The sequence below is a fragment of the Cervus canadensis genome, chromosome 22, assembly GCF_019320065.1.
Source record: "Cervus canadensis isolate Bull #8, Minnesota chromosome 22, ASM1932006v1, whole genome shotgun sequence".
Lineage (NCBI taxonomy): Eukaryota > Metazoa > Chordata > Mammalia > Artiodactyla > Cervidae > Cervus > Cervus canadensis.
The window spans coordinates 4,743,163-4,764,613 of record NC_057407.1 but is presented as its reverse complement, the minus strand read 5'-3'; the positions used below and the strand labels follow the sequence as shown (position 1 = coordinate 4,764,613).

At 51.2% G+C, this 21,451-nt stretch overlaps 1 pseudogene; it reads left to right on the top strand.

Moving 5' to 3' along the window:
* The first annotated feature begins 4,001 nt into the window (after window positions 1-4,001).
* LOC122424767 lies at window positions 4,002-4,355 on the top strand (annotated as a pseudogene).
* The last annotated feature ends 17,096 nt before the right edge of the window (window positions 4,356-21,451 follow it).

Below are 21,451 nucleotides of genomic sequence, written 5' to 3'. Positions count from 1 at the left end.
GGGCCTGAGCAGCCTGGGGCTCCCCAGCCTGGACTCTGGGCCAGCTGAGAGAGCTGGGGAGGACGGGTCAGTAAATGAGCCCCCCTGAGTCCTGGAGTGTCTGGTCTCCTGTGACCGTGACCACTACCTCCTGATCCAGGCGCACCTCCTGAAGGCTCCATGAAACCTCCTGCATCCAAAGACCAGCGCACGCTCTGGGCTGAAAGAGATTGGGGAAGTCACCTGGTGTGCAACTCTCACGCTGGTGGAATCCCGGCTGCAGCCTCCTTGCACGGAGCCGTCGCCCCACCTAGGAGCCACAGTGTCCTCAGCGGAGCCGTCTGCCAGGGCTTGGCATGGGTCGGGGGTGGGAAACGTCCCGGGAAACAGCAAGGAGCACAAGCCCTCGGCTGTGTCTTCTCGCCCTGCCCACCCTCCTCTCCCGCCCAGGAAGGCCTCTCTTAAGGCTCGGCTTGCCGCCCACCCAGCCTGGAAACGGAAACGTGCTGCCGCCTTGTGGACACGGCCTGTAACAACACCTTGAAAACTACCGCTTTTGGGCACTGGATACTCATAGAGGCTGGAGCCCTGGAAATGACCCCCTGCCTCCAGAAATGTCCAGAGCTGGTCATCAGAAACAGTTCAGTAAAGAACCCCCGTTCACGAAGCAAATTTAAAGAGGTGTAAGGTTGAAAGAAGTGTTGCTGAGATGGTGATTTTGCTTAAGCACAAGAAAAGCAGTCATTAGGGAGAGGCAGATGGAAATCTCAACCAGATACCATTTCATGGCCATTAGAGAGAAGATCAGGAAAAACGGGGACAGAGAATCAAAGCAGGATAGGACCCGGGGGAAAGGGACCTATCCAAGGGTCGTTTGGGGAAGGTAAGTGCAGGAGCCACGATGGAGAAAGGCCTGAAGGTCGCTTCCGCGAGAGAAAGTAAAATACAAATACAAATCGATCTCTACCAATGGGCCTGGCAATGACACTCCTGAAACTATACGCAAAGAAAAACCTGGATTGCCAAACCAAAGGCTCAACCAACGGTCGCTGCAGAATCATTTGCAATCACCAAGACTGGCAGGCAACAAAAATGCCCAGGGACAGATGAATGCGTCAAAAAGACATGGCACCTGGATGCAATGGACTCTCAGTCAGCCAAAAAGAGAAATAAAACACTGCCTTCTGCAACAAGACGGATGAACCTGACTTTGATCATACTCAGTGAAGGACCTCAGTCACAGAACAACAAATAACCTGTGATGTCGCTTAGACAGGCCGTGGAAAATGGATACAAATGGATCAGTTGACTGAGGAGAAACCAAAGTCCAGGCCCAGGAAAAAAACCCACCAACAACAAAAACTAACAGTTACAGAAGGAAACAGCTGGTAGGAGAGATGAATTAGGAGTTTGGGGCTGACAAATCTCCACCAGCATATATAAAGTAGTCAGGAGGACCAACTGTCCAGCATCAGGGACTCCGATCAACCGTCTCTAACGACCTGTATGGAAAAAGAAACCTGAAATGCAATGCATCTAGGTACATGGGTAACAGAATGAGGGTGCCTGACATCCCAAAGAAGCACAATATTGGAAACGAACTCTATTCCCACCGGAAAATATGTAAACTTCAAATGAAGAGGGGAAATTACAAAGAAAAGAGATGTCACAGCTCTTCCCCTGAGTCCTCGGTGACCTGGGCTTCTGTCACAGCCCTGGAGCCTGACCAGACTTGAGCCCCGAGGCCTGGGGAACAGTACAAGTCCCCAGAGACCCAGTTGCAGTTAAATCTGGGTATACAGATTTTAACTATATCCGGGGATGTAGTTAAAAACAATTCAGGACTTCCCTTGTGGTCTAGTGGCTGAGACTCTGAACTCCCAATGTAGGGGACCCTGGTTCGGTCCCCGGTCAGGGAACTAGATCCCTAAGACCCAGCGCAATCAAATAAATAACTAAAATTAAAAAAAAAAAAAAAAAAAACAATTCAAAACACAGCCGCTTTGCATAAAGCAAAGGTGAAGAGGCGATTGGACGCCCACTGTGTGTTTTCAATTTTTGCATGAAAACCACTGGCTTGCCCTTATCAACTACTGTGAAAGGGAAATCAAATCACCACCAGGTATCAACTCACACCAGTCAGGAAGCAGATCAACCAAGGTCGACAAAGAATACATTCCAGGGAGGGCACGGAGGAGAGGGAACCCCCCTTCACCATTTTCTCCAACGTCAATTGCTAAGAGCCACGATGGAGAACGGGAGGAAGGGCCCCTTCAAAATTAAAAAGGCACCTACCAGTGAAGCCCGCGATCACACTCCTGGGCCTCTACACGAAAAAATAACAATTAAAAAGAAACCTTCATTCAAAAAGACACACTCACCCAACCAGTATGCAGCATCATTTACAAGGTAAGACCTGGAAGCAACAAAAAAGTCTGTCAGCATATAGATGCTTCAAGAAAATCTGGTTCATCCACACACTGGGATATTACTCTGCCAAAATCAGGAAAGAAACATGCCTTCTGCAGAAAACACAGAAAAATGCATGGACCTGGAGGGGGTCACATAAAGTGAAGGGCCGCTGGCATAGAACCACAAACACCTTCTGATGTCACTTAGAGACAGAATCCAAAGACTGACACAAATGAACTCATTTAGGAAAGAAAAACCGACTCCAGGGCCCAGAACCCAAAGGGATGTCTACGGAAGCACAAAGGGCGGGGAGAAGCATACAAGAGGTGTCTGAGGGTAAGAGGTGTGCACTAAGAGACCCATAGACGATCAGAAAGGACCCCCTCCACTGCAGAGGCTGCTCTAGCCCACACACTCCAGTAACCCGAAGGGAGAAAGAAATCAACAAGGAATACACCCATGTTTAGGTGTCACGGAATCGGGTGGCTGGAAGCCCCAAAGAAACGCATTGTTGTAAAAGAACTCCATTCCAATCTAACATAAACCCTTCAGACTAGAAAGAAGTGGGGTTAAAAAGAAAACAAAACAACCCAAAACAAAACCAACAGAAATGTCGTTATCTCCCTGAAGCCCCTTTGAGCAGGCTTGTGTCACCTCTCTGGGGCCTGAGCAGCCTGGGGCCCCCCAGCCTGGACTCTGGGCCAGCTGAGAGAGCTGGGGAGGACCGGCCAGCAAACGAGCCCCCCTGAGTCCTGGAGTGTCTGGTCCCCTGTGACCGTGACCACCATCTCCGGATCCAGGCGCACCTCCTGAAAGCTCCATGAAACCTCCTGCATCCAAAGACCAGCGCACGCTCTGGGCTGGAAGAGATTGGGGAAGTCACCTGGTGTGCAACTCTCACACCGGTGGAATCCCGGCTGCAGCCTCCTTGCTCGGAGCCGTCGCCCCACCTAGGAGCCACAGCGTCCTCAGCGGAGCCGTCTGCCAGGGCTTGGCATGGATCGGGGGTGGGACACGTCCGGGGAAACAGCAAGGAGCACAAGCCCTCGGCTGTGTCTTCTCGCCCTGTCCACCCTCCTCTCCCGCCCAGTAAAGTCTTCTTTTAAGGCTCTGCTTGCCGCCCACCCAGACCTGGAAACAGAAACGTGCTGCCGCCTTGTGGACACGTCCTGTAACAACACCTTGAAAACCACCGCTTCTGGGCACTGGGTACTCATAGACGCTGGGGCCCTGGAAATGACCCCCTGCCTCCAGAAATGTCCAGAGCTGGTCATCAGAAACAGTTCAGTAAAGAACCCCCATTCACGAAGCAAATTTCACGAGCTGAGCGTAGGCAGAATGTGTTGCTGCGTTGATGATTTTGCTGAAACATAAGAAAAGCAATCATTAGTGAGAGGCAATTCAAAATAATTTGCGATAGGGGAATGAGATATGGAAAGATAGACCCATCTGAACACAGAGTTCCAAGGAATAACAAGGAGAAATAACAATGCCTTCTTAAATAAACAATCCGTAGAAATAGAGGAAAACAAAGGTGTGGAAAGACTAGAGTTCTCTTTAAGAAAATTAGGCTTCCGGTGGCAGGGTCTGGGGAAGGGGCGGCAGGCGCCATGTCAGGCCATGAAGGTGGCAAGAAGAAGCCCCTGAAGCAGCCGAAGAAGCAAGCCAAGGAGATGGACGAGATAAGGCATTCAAGCAGAAGCAGAAGGAGGAGCAGAAGAAACTCCAGGAGCTAAAAGCAAAGGCTGCGGGGAAAGGCCCCCTGGCCACTGGTGGAATTAAGAAATCTGGCAAAAAGTAAGCTGTTCCCTTGCACCTGAGGCAGTGATGACCCTTAGTTCCATTCCTGTTTAAACACCTGGATTCCCTGCCATGATATCTGTTGCTGCCTATAGCTAGAATGATGTGTTGTCTTGGAACCTATTGTACATTTAAGAATAAACTTTTGTAAAAAAAAAAAAAAAGAAGAAGAAGAAAGAAAGAAAATTAGATACCATGGGCACATTTCGGGCAAAGAGGGGCACAGTATAGTTGTTTTCATTCCCATCTCAAAGAAGGGCATTGCCAAAGAATGTTCAAACTACCTCACAATTGTGTTCATTTCACATGGTAGCAAAGTCATGCTCAAAATCCTTTAAGCTCGGCTTTAACAGTACATAAACCAAGAACTTCCAGATGTAGAAGCTAGATTTAGCAAAAGCAGAGGAACCAGAGATCAAATTGCTAACATCTGTTCAATCATAGAAAAAGGAAGGGAATTCCAATAAAACATCTACTTCTGCTTCATTGACTACACTAAAGCCATTGACTGGGTGGATCACAGCAAACTGTTGAAATTTCTTAAAGAGATGGGAATACCAGACCACCTGACCTGCCTCCTGAGAAATCCATATGCAGACAAAGAAGTAACAGTTAGAACCGGAGATGGAACAACAGACTGGTTCAAAATTGGGAAAGGAGTACGTCAAGGCTGTATATTGTCACCCTGTTTATTTAACTTAGATGCAGAGTACCTCACGTGAAATGCCAAACTGGATAAATCACCAGCTGGAAACAAGATTGCCGGGAGAGATATCAACAACCTCAGATATGCAGATAATACCACGCTAATAGCAGAAAACAAAGAGGAACTAAAGAGCCTCTTGAAGGTAAAAAGAGGAAAGTGAAAAAGCTGGCTTAAAACTTAGCATTCAAAAAAATAAGATCATGGTATCTGGTCCTATAACTTCATGGCAAATAGATGTGGAAACAGTTTCAGACTTTATTTTCTTGAGCTCCAAAATCACTGCAGATGGTGACTGCAGCCATGAAATTAAAAGACATTTGCTCCCTGGAAGAAAAGTTATGACGAACCTAAACAGTGTATTCTGAAGCAGAGACATCACTTTACTGACAAAGGTCCATGTGGTCAAAACCATGGTTTTCCCAGTGGTCATGTATGGATGTGAGAGTTGCCCCAAAAAGAAGGCTGCAGGGCTCAGCCGCTCAGTCGTGTCCGACTCTTTGCGACCCCAGAGACTGTAGCTCGCCAGGCTCCTCTGCCATGGGGATTCTCCAGGCAAGAACACTATGGGTTGGCATTCCCTTCTCCAGGGGATCTTCCCAAATCAGGGTTCAAACCCAGGTCTCAGACATTGCAGGCGGATTCTTTACCATCTGAGCCACCAGGGAAGGCCGAATGCGGAAGAACTGATGCTTTCAAACTGTGGTGCTAGAGAAGACTCTTCAGAGTCTGTTGAAGAGCAAGGAGATCAAACCAGTCCATCCTAAATGAATTCAACCCTGAAGATTCGTTAGAAGGACTGATGCTGAAGCTGAAGCTGCAATATTTTGGCTACATGATGAGAAGAGCCGACTCACTGGAAAAGACCCTGATGCTGGGAAAGACTGAGGGCAGGAGGAGAAGGGGATGACAGAGGATGACATGGTTGGATGGCATCACTGACTCAAAGGATATGAGTCTGAGCAAACTCAGTGAGATAGTGAAGGACAGATGAAGCCTGGCGTGCGGCAATCCATGGGGTCGCAAAGTGTCGACATGACTTAGCGACTGAATACCACCACCCAGTGAAAGCGCAGTAAGCTAGGTGTCTAGAGACCTGGGAACTAGCCCTGACTGCATGTTACTCTGTGACTTGGAGCGAGTTCCATCCCCTTTCTTGGTCTCGGTTTTCCCATCTGTACAGATAAAAAGGGTTCCAAACCTCTTTTATGTTTTCAACCTGAAGGCCACGTTTTTTTTTTTGCACGAGGCATGGACAGGGACTGCCCCTCCTGTACCCACACAGACTGGGAAGAGACTTGCCAGGGGATCAGAAGCAGAGCAAGAGACCCAGATCTGCCCGTGTCACTGGCCTCTCCCTTAGATCCTGGCAGCCAGCACTGGGGAAGGAAAATACCTCCTTTCATGTCCAGCGGTCACGGGAGTCCCAGCACAAGCTATGCCCCCAGGCAGGATTGTGTCTGGGGTCAGGCGATGAACCTGTTTTTCAACCATCGTGATTTTTGCAGGCCATTCTATCTTTTAGACAGGGTGATACTCACAAGAGCGGCGGGGTCCCTACTGTCAAGCGCCTCCCCGGGAGCAGAGGCTGACTTGGCGTCACAGTGAAGCCGCTGAGCGGGGCACGGAGCTCACGAGGCGGGCATCGGACGTCAGGGGCGGGTGTGGGCACGTCACGCAGCTCCCCACAGGCCTGGCTTCCCTCCAGGCTGGCCCCGGCCCCGGCTCCGGGCCTCTGCCACCTGCCGCTTCGAGGCGGAGCGGGCGGGAGGCGGGGTGGAGGCTGGCACTCCCTGTCCGGGGGCACCGGGAACCAGCCGTGATGACGGAGGAACTGGCAGAGACTGTGCCAGGCTGGGTGGTGTCCAGGGGAGGCAGATGGCAGCTGCTCGGGGTCAGGAAGGAAGGAAACAGAGGCAAGAAAGGGGCAGAAAGGGAGGGAAGCAAATAAAAGAAAGACAGGAAAAAACTGGCACTTCCGGGGTGGCCTGTGGCTAAGACTCTGCACTCCCAACGCCGGGGGCCGGGTTCACTTCCCGGTCAGGGAACTAGACCCCACGTGCTGCCACTGAGATCCGCGCAGCCAAATAAATAAGTTTAATTAAATTAAAAAAAAATTTTTTTAAGTAAAGGCAGAGTGAAGCATTGTGGTTACCCACTGCCAGAACCAGGGGACCCAGGTTTGAATCCCAGTCCAGGAGCTGTTTGATCTCAGGTGGGTCGCGTAGATTCTCCGGACTTTTAAGTTTTTCTCATCATTAAAATGGGACCATGGTCGTACCTCCCTTCTAGGTTGGAGGATTAAAGAGGTCAGCATTTGGAAAGTGCTGGAAGAGTGCCCAGCGCTTAGGAAGGACTGAGTAAATGTTTGTTCAATAAAGAGGAAGGGAAGCTGCCATTCAAATGCCTTGGCAGTTGGCGTCAGGCTGAGTCAGATCCTGCCACGGGCGGTATGAGTCCAAGCTGGTTCATGGAAATATTGTTGGGTGTCGCGGCCCTGCCAGGCGGGAGCTCAGGACTGAATCAGATAGGAACCACACTTCGGTGAATGTGATGGGGGTGCAGGTGGGGTGGGGGGTGGGGGTGGGGAGCAGCAGCCTCTGCGGTCCTGAAGAATAGAAAATAAGGAATTGACCTGAGGGCAGGTGAGCTGCAAGGCTGCCCGATTTGCAGGTCACGGACTGGCATCGCCTTTGACCAGGCAAGGCTACCACCCGCCCAGAGGCCAGAGGGACCTTCAGTGAATGAGAAAGACCCCCCGCAACCCCCGCTCACTCAGCAGATGGAACCCTGTGCCAGCACTCAAGCCCTGGATTTGGCCAAAGGGGCTGGCCGCCCACTCAACCCCTGTTCCCACTCGACCCCTCGACGGTGATATACACAGCCCGAGCTGTGTTCCCAGGGACAGAGGAGAGAATCAAAGTCAACACACTGCTCGGGTTCGGAGAAAAATTCACACCGGTCATCTGCAGATTCAGAGCTCACTCCTCTGACCTGCTTCTCCAGAGATACGTGTGCTCGGCCAGTTGAGAAGTTAATCCTCATTTCAGCCCAGAATTGAAGCAATCCGTATAACATGTGGTACCTGAAGTATGTGAGGCATTTAAGAGAGTTTGGAGTGCAAAGAATCTAACAAGACTTGTGTCTCCAGTTTAAAATGTGTAACTCAGAATTGACTTCGGGTTGCAATTTTAAGTTCATTCAATAAACTGTGTATGCGTGTATTGCCCGAGATACACCAAACTGACCCTGATTCTCGCCCTCCTGGAGCTGGAGAGACATAGACTCTAGACAATACGTATATACTAAGTAAGTATATTATGTGATATGTTGGAAAGTGGTGAATGCTATAGAAAAAAGCTAAAGGAGATGGGGAGGGCCAGGTCACAGGATTTAGTAGGGGGCTGGGAGTAGGCTGACTATAGGCACAGTTTGAAGAAAGACCTGAAGGCAGTGAGGAATGAGCTATGTGGATCCCCTGGGGTAAAACAGTCCAGGCAAAGGGAACAGTCCGTGCCAAGTCCTTAAGGCTGGGGATGCCTGGCAGGTGGGAAAAAGTGTGATGAGGCCAACACCTGTGTTCATAGCAGCACTGCGCCCAGAAACCAGAAAAGTGGGAAGTACCCAAGTGTCCATCAGTGGTTGTCTGGACAAAGTGTGTTCTAGGCATGTGGTGGAATATTATTCGGTCATGAAAAGGAACGGAATTTTGACATATGCCGTAACATGGGTGGACCATTTTCATCATGCTAAATGAAGTAAGCCGGACACGAAAGGACAAATACTCTATGATTGCACTTTCAAGCAAATTTACAGAGAGAAAGTTGAATAGACGTTACCAGAGAAGGAGGGGGGAGTTTCATGAAGGCAGATTTGTGGAGGGATGGTGAAAAAGTTTGGGCATAGGTAGTGGTGCTAGTTACCCTAAATTGTGATTGTATTTAATGCCACCGAATTGTACACTTAAAAAGGGTCAAAACAATAAATATAATGTATATGCTTACCATAGTTTAAAAAATCTAAAGAGGCTGGTCCCTGGAGAAGGAAATAGTAACCCACTCCAATTTTCTTGCCGGGGAAATCCCATGGACAGAGGAGCCTGGAGGGCTACGGTCCATGGAGTCGCAGAGTCAGACACGACTTAGCAACTAAACACCACACAACAAGGAGGCCAGTGGGGCTGAAACGGGGAGCGAGGGAGTTATAGGAATTAGATCCTCGGGCCCAAGGGAAGAGGGCACATCATGGCTGTTACGGCGGCTTCTGCCTTTACTCTGAGTGAGGTGGGGGGAAGGGGGAAGGATTGCAGTACGAGAGGAACAGGATTTGACTTTCGGCTTCTGTGTTGGGAAGAGAGGCAGAGGACAAAGACACCGCGTGTGCTTGGCACAGAGGGAACCCTTGGTAAGGGTCGCTGTAAGGGATGCAGGCCGAGTCTCTGGAAGGAAACAAATTCCAGCTGCAGTTGCCTCTGGGGAGGGGGAGCTGGGTTGAAGGGAGGTCTTTTCACAGTGTATACTCTTTTTGTTGCGAGAACTGGACCATAATGAAGGCTGAGCACCAAAGAATGGATGCTTTTGAACTGTGGTGTTGGAGAAGACTCTTGAGAGTCCCTTGGACTGCAAGGAGATCCAACCAGTCCATCCTAAAGGAAATCACTCCTGAATATTCATTGGAAGGACTGATGCTGAAGCTGAAACTCCAATACTTTGGCCACCTGATGCGAAGAACTTGACTCATTGGAAAAGACCCTGAGGATGGGAAAGATCAAGGATAGCGGGAGAAGGGGACGACAGAGGATGAGATGGTTGGATGGCATCACCGATTCAATGGACATGAATCTGAGCAAACTCTGGGACACAGTAAAGGACAGACGAGCCCGGCGTGCTGCAGTCTGTGGGGTCGCAAAAAGTAGGACAGGACTTTTGAGACTGAACAACTCTTTTTGTGGGCTGTGCGCGCAGGGTGAGGAGAGGGGTGCGAGGAGCCTATCCAGTCACCAGGAGGCGCCATACGACCATATAAGAGCCTTGCAGCCCTCCTGCCTTGCCAGTGAGGCTCCGCGGGTCCCCATCCTTTGCTTTCCGAGGCCGCCCCTTGCTGTCCATCAGAGGCGGGTGAGCACCCCAGCGACCTGGGGCGGGAGAGTCAGCCCCCTTCGCGCTCCCCGGACCAAGCCCCTGCACTGCTGAACGTGAGCCCCGTTTCTCTCGCGGGGGCTCAGCTGAGCAGCTGATGAGCGCAGACGGCAGGACGCACAGCGCCTTCTGGACCAGCCCTGCGCCTTCAGCAGAGCTCGCGGGTTCTGTTCTCTCGGAGACCCTCACCCCCAAACCGGCTCTGACCGCAGCCTGTCCGTGGCGGTCCATGGTACTTCCATTCACCAGGTGTTCCAGCCCAAAGCCTTGAGGTCGTGATCCCTCTCTCTGACACCTCACTCCCAAACCACCAGTAAGTCCAGCTGGCTTTTGCCGCCCAGTGGATCTCGAATGTGCCCGCTTCTCCCCTCCGCTGCCGGAAGGGGTTGGGGGGGCGGGGGTGCCGCAGCTCCTGCCCTCACAGGGGGAGGGTGCTCCCCCGCCCCCCCGCCCCAGGAAGCTGCCCTTGCTGGTCCCAGTTGGGAAACACTCCTCTCCCGGATTCCTAAACGCCTGGCCCTCACCTCCTTCACACCCGGCACTAACATCGCCTCACCCTGACCACCCCATCACAGCAGCACTTCCCAGACCTTGGCCAGGAGCCGGCTTGGCGGGGGAGGGAGGGGGGTGGGAGCACCCACACGGTGCAGAGTTGAAGGGGGTGCTCACCCCAGACCGGGCCCCGCTGGCCTCCTCTCTGCACTCAGGGAGCCTCGTCGGTCTCCCCTGTTGCTGGCTGTTCACGCGCACCCTGACCCCCTGGCCGCTGCCTGTGCCCGGCGCTCACTTCCTTCATCTCCTCTGAATATGCGCGTGTTTACTGCCGGCCTCCCTCCCTCTCGGATGCCAGCCACGCGCGGTAGCAACTCGGCCTTGTTTGCTGCCGCATCCCAGCCCCCAACCATGCTCAAAGCGGGCCTCAGTAAGTGTTTGTTGCAGGACTCAGCGATTGAATGCGTGGCCTGAAGTGGCCCTTCCCTTTTCTCCCACCCGCCGTCAACCTAGCTGACTCCTACTCAGACCTCCCAGGTGGCGCAGTGGGAAAGAACCCACCTGCCAATGCAGGAGATGCAAGAGACGCAGGTTCAATCCCTGCGTGGGGAAGATCCCCTGCAGTAGGAAACTGCAGTTCACTCCAGTATTCTTGCCTGGAGAATCCCATGGACAGGGCAGCCTGGCGGGCTACAGGTCACAGAGAGTCAGAGACAACTGAACAACTAGCACTTTCACGTAGGATTGATTGTACGAGGATCAAATGAGTTAACATGTGCAAAGCGCATAGAACAGCTCCTGACACAAAGTAAGCGCTCAATATGTGTGGCTATTATTATATTTGCAAAGGGCCTGGCCCAGGAGACATTTGTAGAATGGATGAATCGCTGAATTATGCGTGACCTTCAACTTCATAAGCAGAAATGCCAGAGCACAGGAATGGGTAAGCTTTTTAGCCGGGAGAAAAATTAACTATCATCAAGTATATTAAGCACTTTAATTAGAGCCTCCTCCACGCCCCCGTGCTGTCTGGCCTCTGCCTTCCGCTCCTATTTTTGTTTGGCCTTTGTGGCACTTTGAGGATCAGAATTTGGGGCATGTCTTTTGCCTGCGTCCTGAGCCCATGCACCAGACCTAGTGGCCTCCCACGTGCCTCCCAGCCTCCTGCTTTAAATAGCATCCTCTAGCTAACTGTGAAAAGGCAGCCCGGAGCACAGCTTACATAAACGGGACCAATCTCTCCCCCACGTAGCTGAGACCCCAGTCTCCCAGCAAATCCCACCGGGGTGGGAGAATGCAGCTCCTCCCGCCAGCAGGGGGCGCCCAACACCCTCTTCTCCTGAGAGGCTCAGGGAAGCTCTAGGAACCGCACACCTGTCCCTGGTGCGGCTTAAAGAATTCTAACGCTGGGTCTGCACCCTCAGGTTGATCTGGAACGCAGCCTGGACACTGGGGTTTTTAACGCTTCCCATGCGATTCCGATGTTCAACCAAGATTGAGACTCGTAGCTCAGGAACCCAGCCTTCCTCTACCAGCCTCTGGGTGGGCTCATTCTAGGCTCAAACACGGGTCTCACTGTCTTGATCCGCCTATTAATCAGTTCAGTTCAGTTCAGTTGCTCAGTCTTGTCCAACTCTTTGGGACCCCATGGCCTGCAGCTCGCCAGGCCTCGCTGTCCACCAACTCCCGGAGCTTGCTCAAACTCACGTCCATCGAGTCAGTGATGCCATCCAACCATCTCGTCTTCTGTCATCCCCTTCTCCTCCTGCCTTCAGTCTTCCCCAGCATCAGGGTCTTTTCAAATGATTCAGTTCTTCGCATCAGGTGGTCAAGGTATTGGAGTTTCAGCTTCAGCATCAGTCCTTCCACTAAATATTCATGACTGATCTCCTTTAGGATGGACTGGTTGGATCTCCTTGCAGTCTAAGGAACTCTCAAGAGTCTTCTAACACCACAGTTCAAAAGCATCAATTCTTTGACATTCAGCTTTCTTTATAGTTCAAGTCTCACATCCATACATGACTACTGGAAAAATCATAGCTTTGGCTAGACGGCCCTTTGTTGGCAAAGTAATGTCTCTGCTTTTTAATATGCTGTCTAGGTTGGTCGTGTTAACAGCCACAAGTATTTCCAAGCTTCCAAGCTGTCCCTCCGCCTCCTGTACAGTTTCACCCTTTTTACAGATTGCCCATTATTTACCTTGAACACAGCACACTTTAAAATTTTAATCTCATTTTAGGCAGATGGGAAATTCTATGTGGGATGTACTGGTCTGTTTTTTTTAGGACACATTTAAATAGAAGATGAACTATTAAAACTTCAAGCCATGCTCCACTCCAGATTGTTTTGTGCAGACCCCTGCACTCACCACACCTGGGAGGGAGAAGACACTCGCTACACCTGGGAGGTCACGTGGGATCTGGGGTTAGAGGCTGCCTTTCAGGGTTGCAGAGAATAGGAATGGAAGGGGTTAATTCTAAGTCAAGAACAGCACATGAATGCTGAAAATGCTTAAAATATCTCTAGAGGGACTCACAAGAACCTAGTAAAAGTAGCTACCTCTAGGTCTTCTGGACTTTTTTTTTTCCCTTTCACTTTTAAAAATAAATCTCCTTCTTTGTCTTTTTTTTCTATTTTGGCTGCACTGCCAGGCAGTTGGGATGTTAGTTCCCCGACTAGGGATCGAACTTGTGTCCCCTTGCACTGGCAGCCTGGAGTTTTAACCCCTGGACCTGACAGGGAAGGCCCCAAAATAAATCAATTTTGAAAAGAGACAGAACAGGTTAACAGAAGGAAGGGTCCGAGATGGAGGCGCCAGTGCCAGAGCCCCAGCTGTGGCTGAGAATGCCCAGCCTGGTCCAGGCAGGAGAGGCAGAGAATCAGGGCGGGGGCTCCTGGTGTCGTGGTCCCCAGACACCCTCTGCCCTCTGTGTGGGCAGTTAGCCTTCCTCACACCTCAGCCAGGGCACGACTGTACCCACGAAGGGACGGGGGACAGTACTAGTCACCAGACTGAAGCAACAAAAAGTACGGGACACTGAGTCGAATTTGAATGTCAGAATGTCAGATGAACAATGAATCATTTTATAGTATAAGTTCTATGTGCTAGGTCCCATGCATTTGTCTATTTAAAAATGGTTCAGTGTACCCGACATTTAACAGAGCACCCTCTACTTCATCTGGAGGCACCTGGGAGAGGCATCCAACCACGGCTCCCACGGGCAGGAGAGGAAAAGAGGGAAGGTGGGCAGTCCGCTAGGCTGATAATGGCCCCCCAAGATGCACAGAACCTGTTACTGTTACCGTGCCTGTCAGAAGGACTTTGCCGATGGGATTCAGTTAAGGATCTCGAGATGGGGAGATGATGCTTGATTATCCAGATGGGCCCTAAGTGTAATCAAAAGTGTCCTTGTAGAAGGGAGGCCAGAGAGTCAGAGAAGGAAGTCAAAGGTGTGACTTCCAGGCCCAGGGGGTATCCTGTCCCTGGGGAAGGGCTGGTGCTCTTGGTCACCACTGGGAGCAGCCCACGGGAGCCTGGTCTCCACGGGAATGTCATGTGTTCTTCTGTACAGACGGCTGAGGCAGTCAGTGACGCTGCCCATCCTTGGAGACCTCAGAGGGGCATCTTTATGGCTGCCGTATGCCACAGCCTTCTTTGTCTCGTCCCATGGCAAAGAAACCAACGCTCAGAGAAGCTAAGAAACTTGCCAAGGTCACACAGCCTTGGAATTTGAACCAAATTGGTCTGACTCTAGAGTCTACACCACTTACATACAATTCTAGAATCCTTCCTTCACATATCTTTGAGTAATAGCTATCTCGAACCACATGGGGGAATCAAGTAGAATATATATTATAAATATTAATAGGTTAATTTCAGGACTCCCCTGGCAGTACAGTGACTAAGACTGTGAGCTTCCACTGCGGGGGGGTCGGGGAGGGGGCGGGGTGCAGGTTCAATTCCTGGTCAGGGAACTAAGATTCTGCAGGCTGCAAGGTGTGTCCAAAAAAAAAAAGAAATAGGTTAATTTCAAAAATATTACAAACTGATAATATCCAGTGTTGGGAATGGCATGGGGAAATGAGCACGCACAAATCTCATTCACTCTGGTGGGAGTATAAATTGCATACAGACTTTTGTAGAACAACTGGCAAGATTTACAAAAATTGTGTCTCTCCATTTTTTGTCCTAGCAGTTTCACTTCTGGGGCTTCCCTTATGGCTCAGCTAGTGAAGAATCCACCAGCAAGGCAGGATACCTGGGTTCGATCCCTGGGTTGGGAAGATCCCCTGGAGAAGGGAAAGGCTACCCACTCCAGTATTCTGGCCTGGAGAATTCCATGGACTGTATAGTCCATGGGGTCACAAAGAGTCGGACATGACTGAACGACTTTCACTTTCATTTCACTTTCAATTTCACTTCTGGGGCTTTCCTTGTGGCTCAGTCGGTAAAGAATCTGCCTGCAATGCAGGAGATTTGGGTTCAATTCCCGGGGCGGGACGATCCCCTGGAGAAGGAAATGGTAACCCACTCGTTTTCTTGCCTGGAGAATCCCCATGGACAGAGGAGCCTGGCAGGCTAGAGTCTGTGGGGTCACAAGAGTCGGACATGACTTAGCGACTAAATCACCACCACCAATTTCACCTCTAGGGGTTCTATCCCACAGAATGTCTCATGTCTGCACAAGGCCACTCATCACGGCACGGTTTGTAATGGAGAAGCACTGAAAATAACCTAGATATCCAGCACCAGGGAACCTAGGTGTGAAAGTGAATGATGGCGCTCTAACGGCACAGTCTTGTGACGCTAAAGCGGCTTAGGACAAGGAGTAGAGGGATAATGGCATTTATGTCAAATAACAGGAGACAAGGCGTCAGCATGTGTGTGCGCCCCCACGACGCATGAAGATATGCAGAAGCAGAGACCACCCTTGCTAGCATGTATGCTTCCTTCTGGAGACTCAGCCTGCATCCTCTCAGCTGACACCAAGGCTTCACCATGCGCCCAGCACATCGGGCATTTTTGCCCTCGGCCGTCTCTCCTCAACACGCAGCCAGAGGTCAGGTCCTGTCCCTTCCCCCCCTCTCATGAGATCACAGACAGCAGATCCTGGTGTGGGACCCTCCCCCTTGGCCTGCCAGCCCCAGACCCAGATTTTCTGGCTCCTCCTTGTTTTAACTGAATCTTTTACCTTTTTTTTTTTTTTAAACAATGCCGGGTGGCACGTGGGAATCTTAGCTCCCCAACCAGGGATCAAACCCATGCCCTCTGCATTGGAAGCACGGATTCCTAACCACTGGACCATCAGGAAAGTCCCCTACCTTCCTTTATTTCTGATGCCACCAACTGTGAGGGCTTGCAGACTCCGGAGAGGCTGTCCTTCCAGGGTAGGCAGTTCCTAGGGACAGAAAGGATTTCCTGGGAGAGTGTCTCTTAGACGCAAACTAAGCCATCCAGAGGAGCTCTTACACCCTGGACCACCCCCCCACCCCCCACCCCCCAGGGCCAGGCCCCAGCCGGCTAGGGACAGCCCCTGCTCCCCAGAGCCCACTGGAATTATTCAGCTCCGCTTACCTTCTTCCCTCGCCCGTTCCTTCCTACAGACCCCACAGTAAAGGCTCCAGCCCATGTTTTCTACCTCCCTGCCTCCCAGCAACCCTGGTGCTTCCCCCCTACCACGCCCGCCCGCTCTCCTCTGGAGTGTGGGACCCTCTCCTCACAGAAACTGAGACACAAAGTGTCTTTTCTTTCTCTCTCTCTCTCTCTCTATCTCCGTCTCTCTCTCTATCTCGGAACCTTAGCTTCACACCCTCGGCAGTGAAAAGCTCAGAGTCCTAGCCACTGGACCGCCCAGGAATTCCTAAGCTGCCTTTTCAATGGCAGTCATCTCCAGGCAGAATAACAAACTCTACACTGAAAATGTAGGATACTGGAGTGGGTTGCCATTTCCTTCTCCAGGGGGCCTTCCGGATCCAGGGATCGAACTCAGGTCTCCCAAATCGCAGGCAGTCTCTTTACCATCTGAGCCACCAGGAAATCCACACTGAAAAACCCTCCCACACCTCCCTGCCTGAACGGCCACCCCTCAGGGGCGTGTGCGCTTTGCTGACCCCCAGACTCCTCCGGACCCTTCCGGTTCCTAGTCTGTCTGGAGATGTTCCACGTGAAATGGACGCACCTGTGAGCCGTGTGCAAGGATTACCACGAGGCCACACGGTAACATGCCCTCCTCCTTACCTCCCTGGGCTCCACCCCTTCCTGGGAGCAAGGCCCCTGGGGCCAGCTACCTCCAAACCCTGGGGAAGCAGGAGGTGGCGAGTTACAAAAGGAGGCTCTGAGTTTTGCTCTGCAGATCCGTGTATACACACATTTTTAAACAATAATGTATTACTTCATGCCCGCTGAAGAATGGCGCTTGCCCTCCGGGTCTGCAAGGGTTAGGTCACAAGGCACTGCAGTTCCTGACCTTCAGGACAGCCTGCGGGGGTTCAGGGTGGAGATCAGGAATTGAGGCACTATGTGCTCCGGGAGAACTGGCAGAACAGGCCTTCAGACAGTTAGATACTGGCAGGAGAGACTTTCATGAAGCCAAACTCTTGCATCTTCCCATATTCTGAAAAAGCATGGGGACTTACCTTGGTGGTCCAGTGGCTAAGACTCTGATCTCCCAATGCAGGGACCCTGGGTTTGATCCCTGGTCAGGGAACTAGATCCCACATGCCACAACTAAGATCCTGCGCGGCGAAATAAATATTTCATTAAAAAAAAAAAAAGGAAAGAAAGCAGTAAAACCATTTTCTAAGCTGTCTGTTCCTCGTACCAAGGCGGGGGCTTGGTGGCCGGTACCCACTTCCCCAAAATCACACACACACTGACCTCCCCTCTTACCTCTCTGGAACAGTTCCTCAGCCTGAGAGACTGCTCCCTGGGCTGTGGTCCTCGGTGAAATAGTGAATAAACTCGACTCAGCAGCTTTCACGTTGCGCGGTGTTTCTTTACAACGACATCTGTTACTTGAGTGAATGAGGGTGGGTTTGGGGGCAAATAAAGGAGGCACTTTACGTCAACAGCTGTGTTCCTCGGCAGGGTGTGTGTGGGGGAGTGTTAGGGGAGGCTTGCTCTGTCTTTGCTGCTTGTCACTGGTCCTGAAGGTTTGCTCTATTAGAAGCCCCAGCCGGGTGTGAGGAAAGGGGTGTCTTACTCAGATCTGTTGGCACTTGCTGTCTCTGTGGCAGCCTCTCCACCACACCCGGCTCCTGACAGCATCTTCCACCGCCTCCTCCTGCCAGCTTCAGAAGCCCTTCATCGGAGGACATGAACGGGCCTCATTTATTTCTGCCTCGGGCCTTGCTTCCACACATCTGATATCTCCAGGGGCTGTGTGCTTCTCAAGACAGCTGCCCCCTACACCCCAGCAACACTCCTGGGACCATCCAGGAAGTGATCCCCCAATGTTCTCCTGGGTTCACATACCAGATCGGTCGCAAAATTGCCGTGTGACCTCACACACATTGCTTCATCTCTCCAAGCCTCAGTTTCCTCACATGTAAAAGATACTATCTACCTTGTAAAGTTGTTGGCTCTTTGAATGGATCTGAGACATTTAATGTCATGCTCAGAGTAAATGTTCATTTTCGATTGTCAAAGTTTATTCTTAATCCCCCCATTTCCTAGCCTCCCCGCACCCCCCCCCCCCACTATTTCTAAGTGAATAAACCATTTCCTGAGTGCCTGCTGTGTGCCTGGCCCTTTTTTTGGCTAGTTTTCAGAGAAAAAGTGGAAGTGGTGATAGATTTTGTTTCCTTGGGCTCCAAAATCACTGAGGACAGTGACAGCAACCGTGAATTCAAAAAGGTGCTCGCTTCTTGGAAGGAAAGCTGTGACAAACATAGACAGTGTATCAAAAAGCAGAGACATCACTTTGCCGACAAAGGTCTGTATAGTCAAAGCTATGGTTTTTCCACTACTCATGTACAGATATGAGAGTTGGACCATAAAGAAGGCTGAGGACTGAAGAATTGATGCCTTAGAACTGTGGTGATGGAGAAGACCCTTGAGAGTTCTTTGGACGGCAAGGAGATCAAACCAGGCAATGCTAAAGGAAATCAGACCTGAATATTCTTTGGAAGGACTGATGCTGAAGCTCCAATACTTCGACCGCCTGATGCGAAGCGCCAACTCATTGGAAAAAGACTCTGATGCTAGGAAAGATGGAAGGCAAAAGAAGGGGACAACAGAGGATGAGATGGTTGGATGGCATCACTGACTCAATGGACATGAGTTTGAGCAAACTCCAGAAAATAGTGAGGGACAGAGAGGTCTGGCGTGTTGTAGTCCATGGAGTTACAGAGTCAGACACGAATTAGCTACTGAACAACAACAAAAAACAGAGATAAAACCACTTGTTTCTTATAAATCACAGACTGGTTTGCAGCCAGTGACAGCAAGAAAGAGTGCAGTTAGACACCAAGAAGAACTTCCTGGTACAAGAGGTTCGCAGATTCCAGGAGTGCAGGGAGGGGATTAGACTGGGGGAAGTGACTCTTCTGAAAACATTTGAGACCTTCCCAGCTTTCTGAGCCACATTGGCGAGGTGCTGGGCAAGAGAAGAGGAGAAAAGAAGTATTTTTCCAGACAACATTTGGTGTGTCTGAGGGGAGCCACACGAAATTGACAACGTTTTCCTGAAGAGGCAGCTGACTGGCGTTTTGATTCTCAAACTCAGCAGGTCCCAGCCTGGCAGGATTGGGATGGAAGAGAGGCTGATGAGAAATAAATGAGACTGTTGCTGAAATTTCTTCTTTGCCAATAAAGGAAAGTTACAATTCAGAATTGGTTGAGTGTCTCCAGGAAGTGGGAGAAGGGGACGTGCTGGAGACAGTTCTCGTCTGTAACAACTCTGTTAGCGGTTGGCACCCAGGGGAGGCAACCCCCCACGGCCGGATCCCTCCCTCTTGCAGCAGCTGCTGAAGTGGGACCAGGTTATTAGGCAGTTCAAATGCAGAAAATGCATCTGCTTGCAGAGGCCTGCATTAGACTGGCGATTCTCAAACTTGAACTTCAGAATCCCATGGGGGGCTTTTTACAACACGGATTGCTAGGCCGTGCTCCCAGTTTTTAATTCAGAAGGTCCGGGGTGGAGGCTGAGAAGTCACGTTTCTCACAAGTTTCTGGATGATGCTGGACCATGCTTTGAGATGGGCCGTTCTAGACGGATCCCCTGGATCCTGGGCCCAGACCTGTCTAGCTCCAGCAGGTGGGATCCCTGAGGAGTTGCCTGATGCAACGCTAGGAGGAGGTCACGGAAGGCTTCCTGGAGGAGGAGGTGCCTGAGTTGCGCCTGAAGTCGGGATTTTCCAACTTCCAAAAGAGAGGCTGGAAGAATTCCAGGCCAAGTGGTAGTATTGCGTGGGTGAAGGAGAGAAATCGTCTCGTCTGTTCAGAGTGATCGGGTAAGGTGGGTGACTGGGTGCTTGCTGACCCAGGAGCAGTGGGCAGGGTCTGGCTCACGAAGGACCTTGAACCCGCCTGTGTCTGAGGACGGGGGTCAGCGCGTCCTGAGGAGGGCAGGACAGAAATGCAAGCAGAGCTGACTTGTGAAACGAGATCTCTGCAGGGTAGCGGTTCAGGTACCATTCTTCTTCCCCTCCTTACAGGTGAGGACACTGGGGTGCAGACAGCAGAAATGGCTTGCCTATCACCAAGGCTGGAGAGTGGCACAGCAGAGGACCCCCCAACTGCCGTCTGTCCCCACTCGACCCCCCAACTCTCCGCTGCAAGGGTTTGGAGCAGGGACAAGGCATCTGAACCCTGGCTCTGTCTCCCTCACTGAGCCCTCGCGTTCTGATTCAGCCTCTCTTGGCCAAACCAGGAGGACCAAGGAGTAAATACCTAGTTTATCCCATCAGTAAATGCCAGCTCCAGTGCTGGGCCCTGGGGCTGGAGAATCGTGGGAGTGGGCGTGAGGCTCAGTGCCACGGCTCCGTGCCGCTTTCCCTGAGTCATCGGGCCCAGACACAAAGGGGCCGCTGGCCCTGGCCGCCCCGCTGTCAGATGAGGCGCTTCCTTCTGCTCTAATGAGGGGCATGCTCCACGGAGGCCAGAGGCAGCCCCACTTGCTGGCTCTGCTCTCTCCAGGCACTAATGAGGCGTTTTGAGAGCTTTGAGGTCCCAGGGACTCGGGGCCAGGGGGAGGGATGAGAAGCCGGGGTGGTGGGGGGCTCATCCTGGCTAGGGCGAGCGTCCTGACCCCCACAGAGGCAATCACAGGGCGCCATCCTGGCAGACTTTGCAAAGGCAAGACGTGATCATTTACCGTAATATCCGACCTACGCTCCTCGGATTCCCAAACCAACGGTTCTTGACCTTCCGGGATCGTAGACCCCTTTGAGAATTGCATGACAGCTCAAAACTCTTCCCCCAACAAAAATTAAAAGCAAACGAATAAAGTGATCGTCTCAAGAGCCGGCGTTTGTAGATAATTTACAATGAGTCAGTTCCCAAATTAAATGATTCACATGCCGCATCTCATTCAATATTCACAACACCCAAGACTGAGTTCGATCCCTGGTCAGGGAATTAGATCCCACATGCCGCAACTAAGAGTTCACATGCTGCAACTATGAGCTGGCACAGCTAAAGAAATAAATAAGAGGGTGACATGTACAGAGATGTTAAACTTGTGTTTTATTTAAAGAAACACACAAGACTTGAGAGAGAACGGAATTCATTGGCTCATGTCACTGAAAAGGCCAAGGGTATAAGGCAGCGCTAGATCTGGATCTCAGAGGCGCTGGACATCTGTCTGTCTCTCCATCGCTTGTCTGTCTTCTGATCGGTGAGCATTCTCAGCCAGGTTCTTGCTTTGCACTGGCCAAGTGGCCCCCAGCAGCTCCAGGGTAACCTTCTACCAGTTCAGCAACCTGT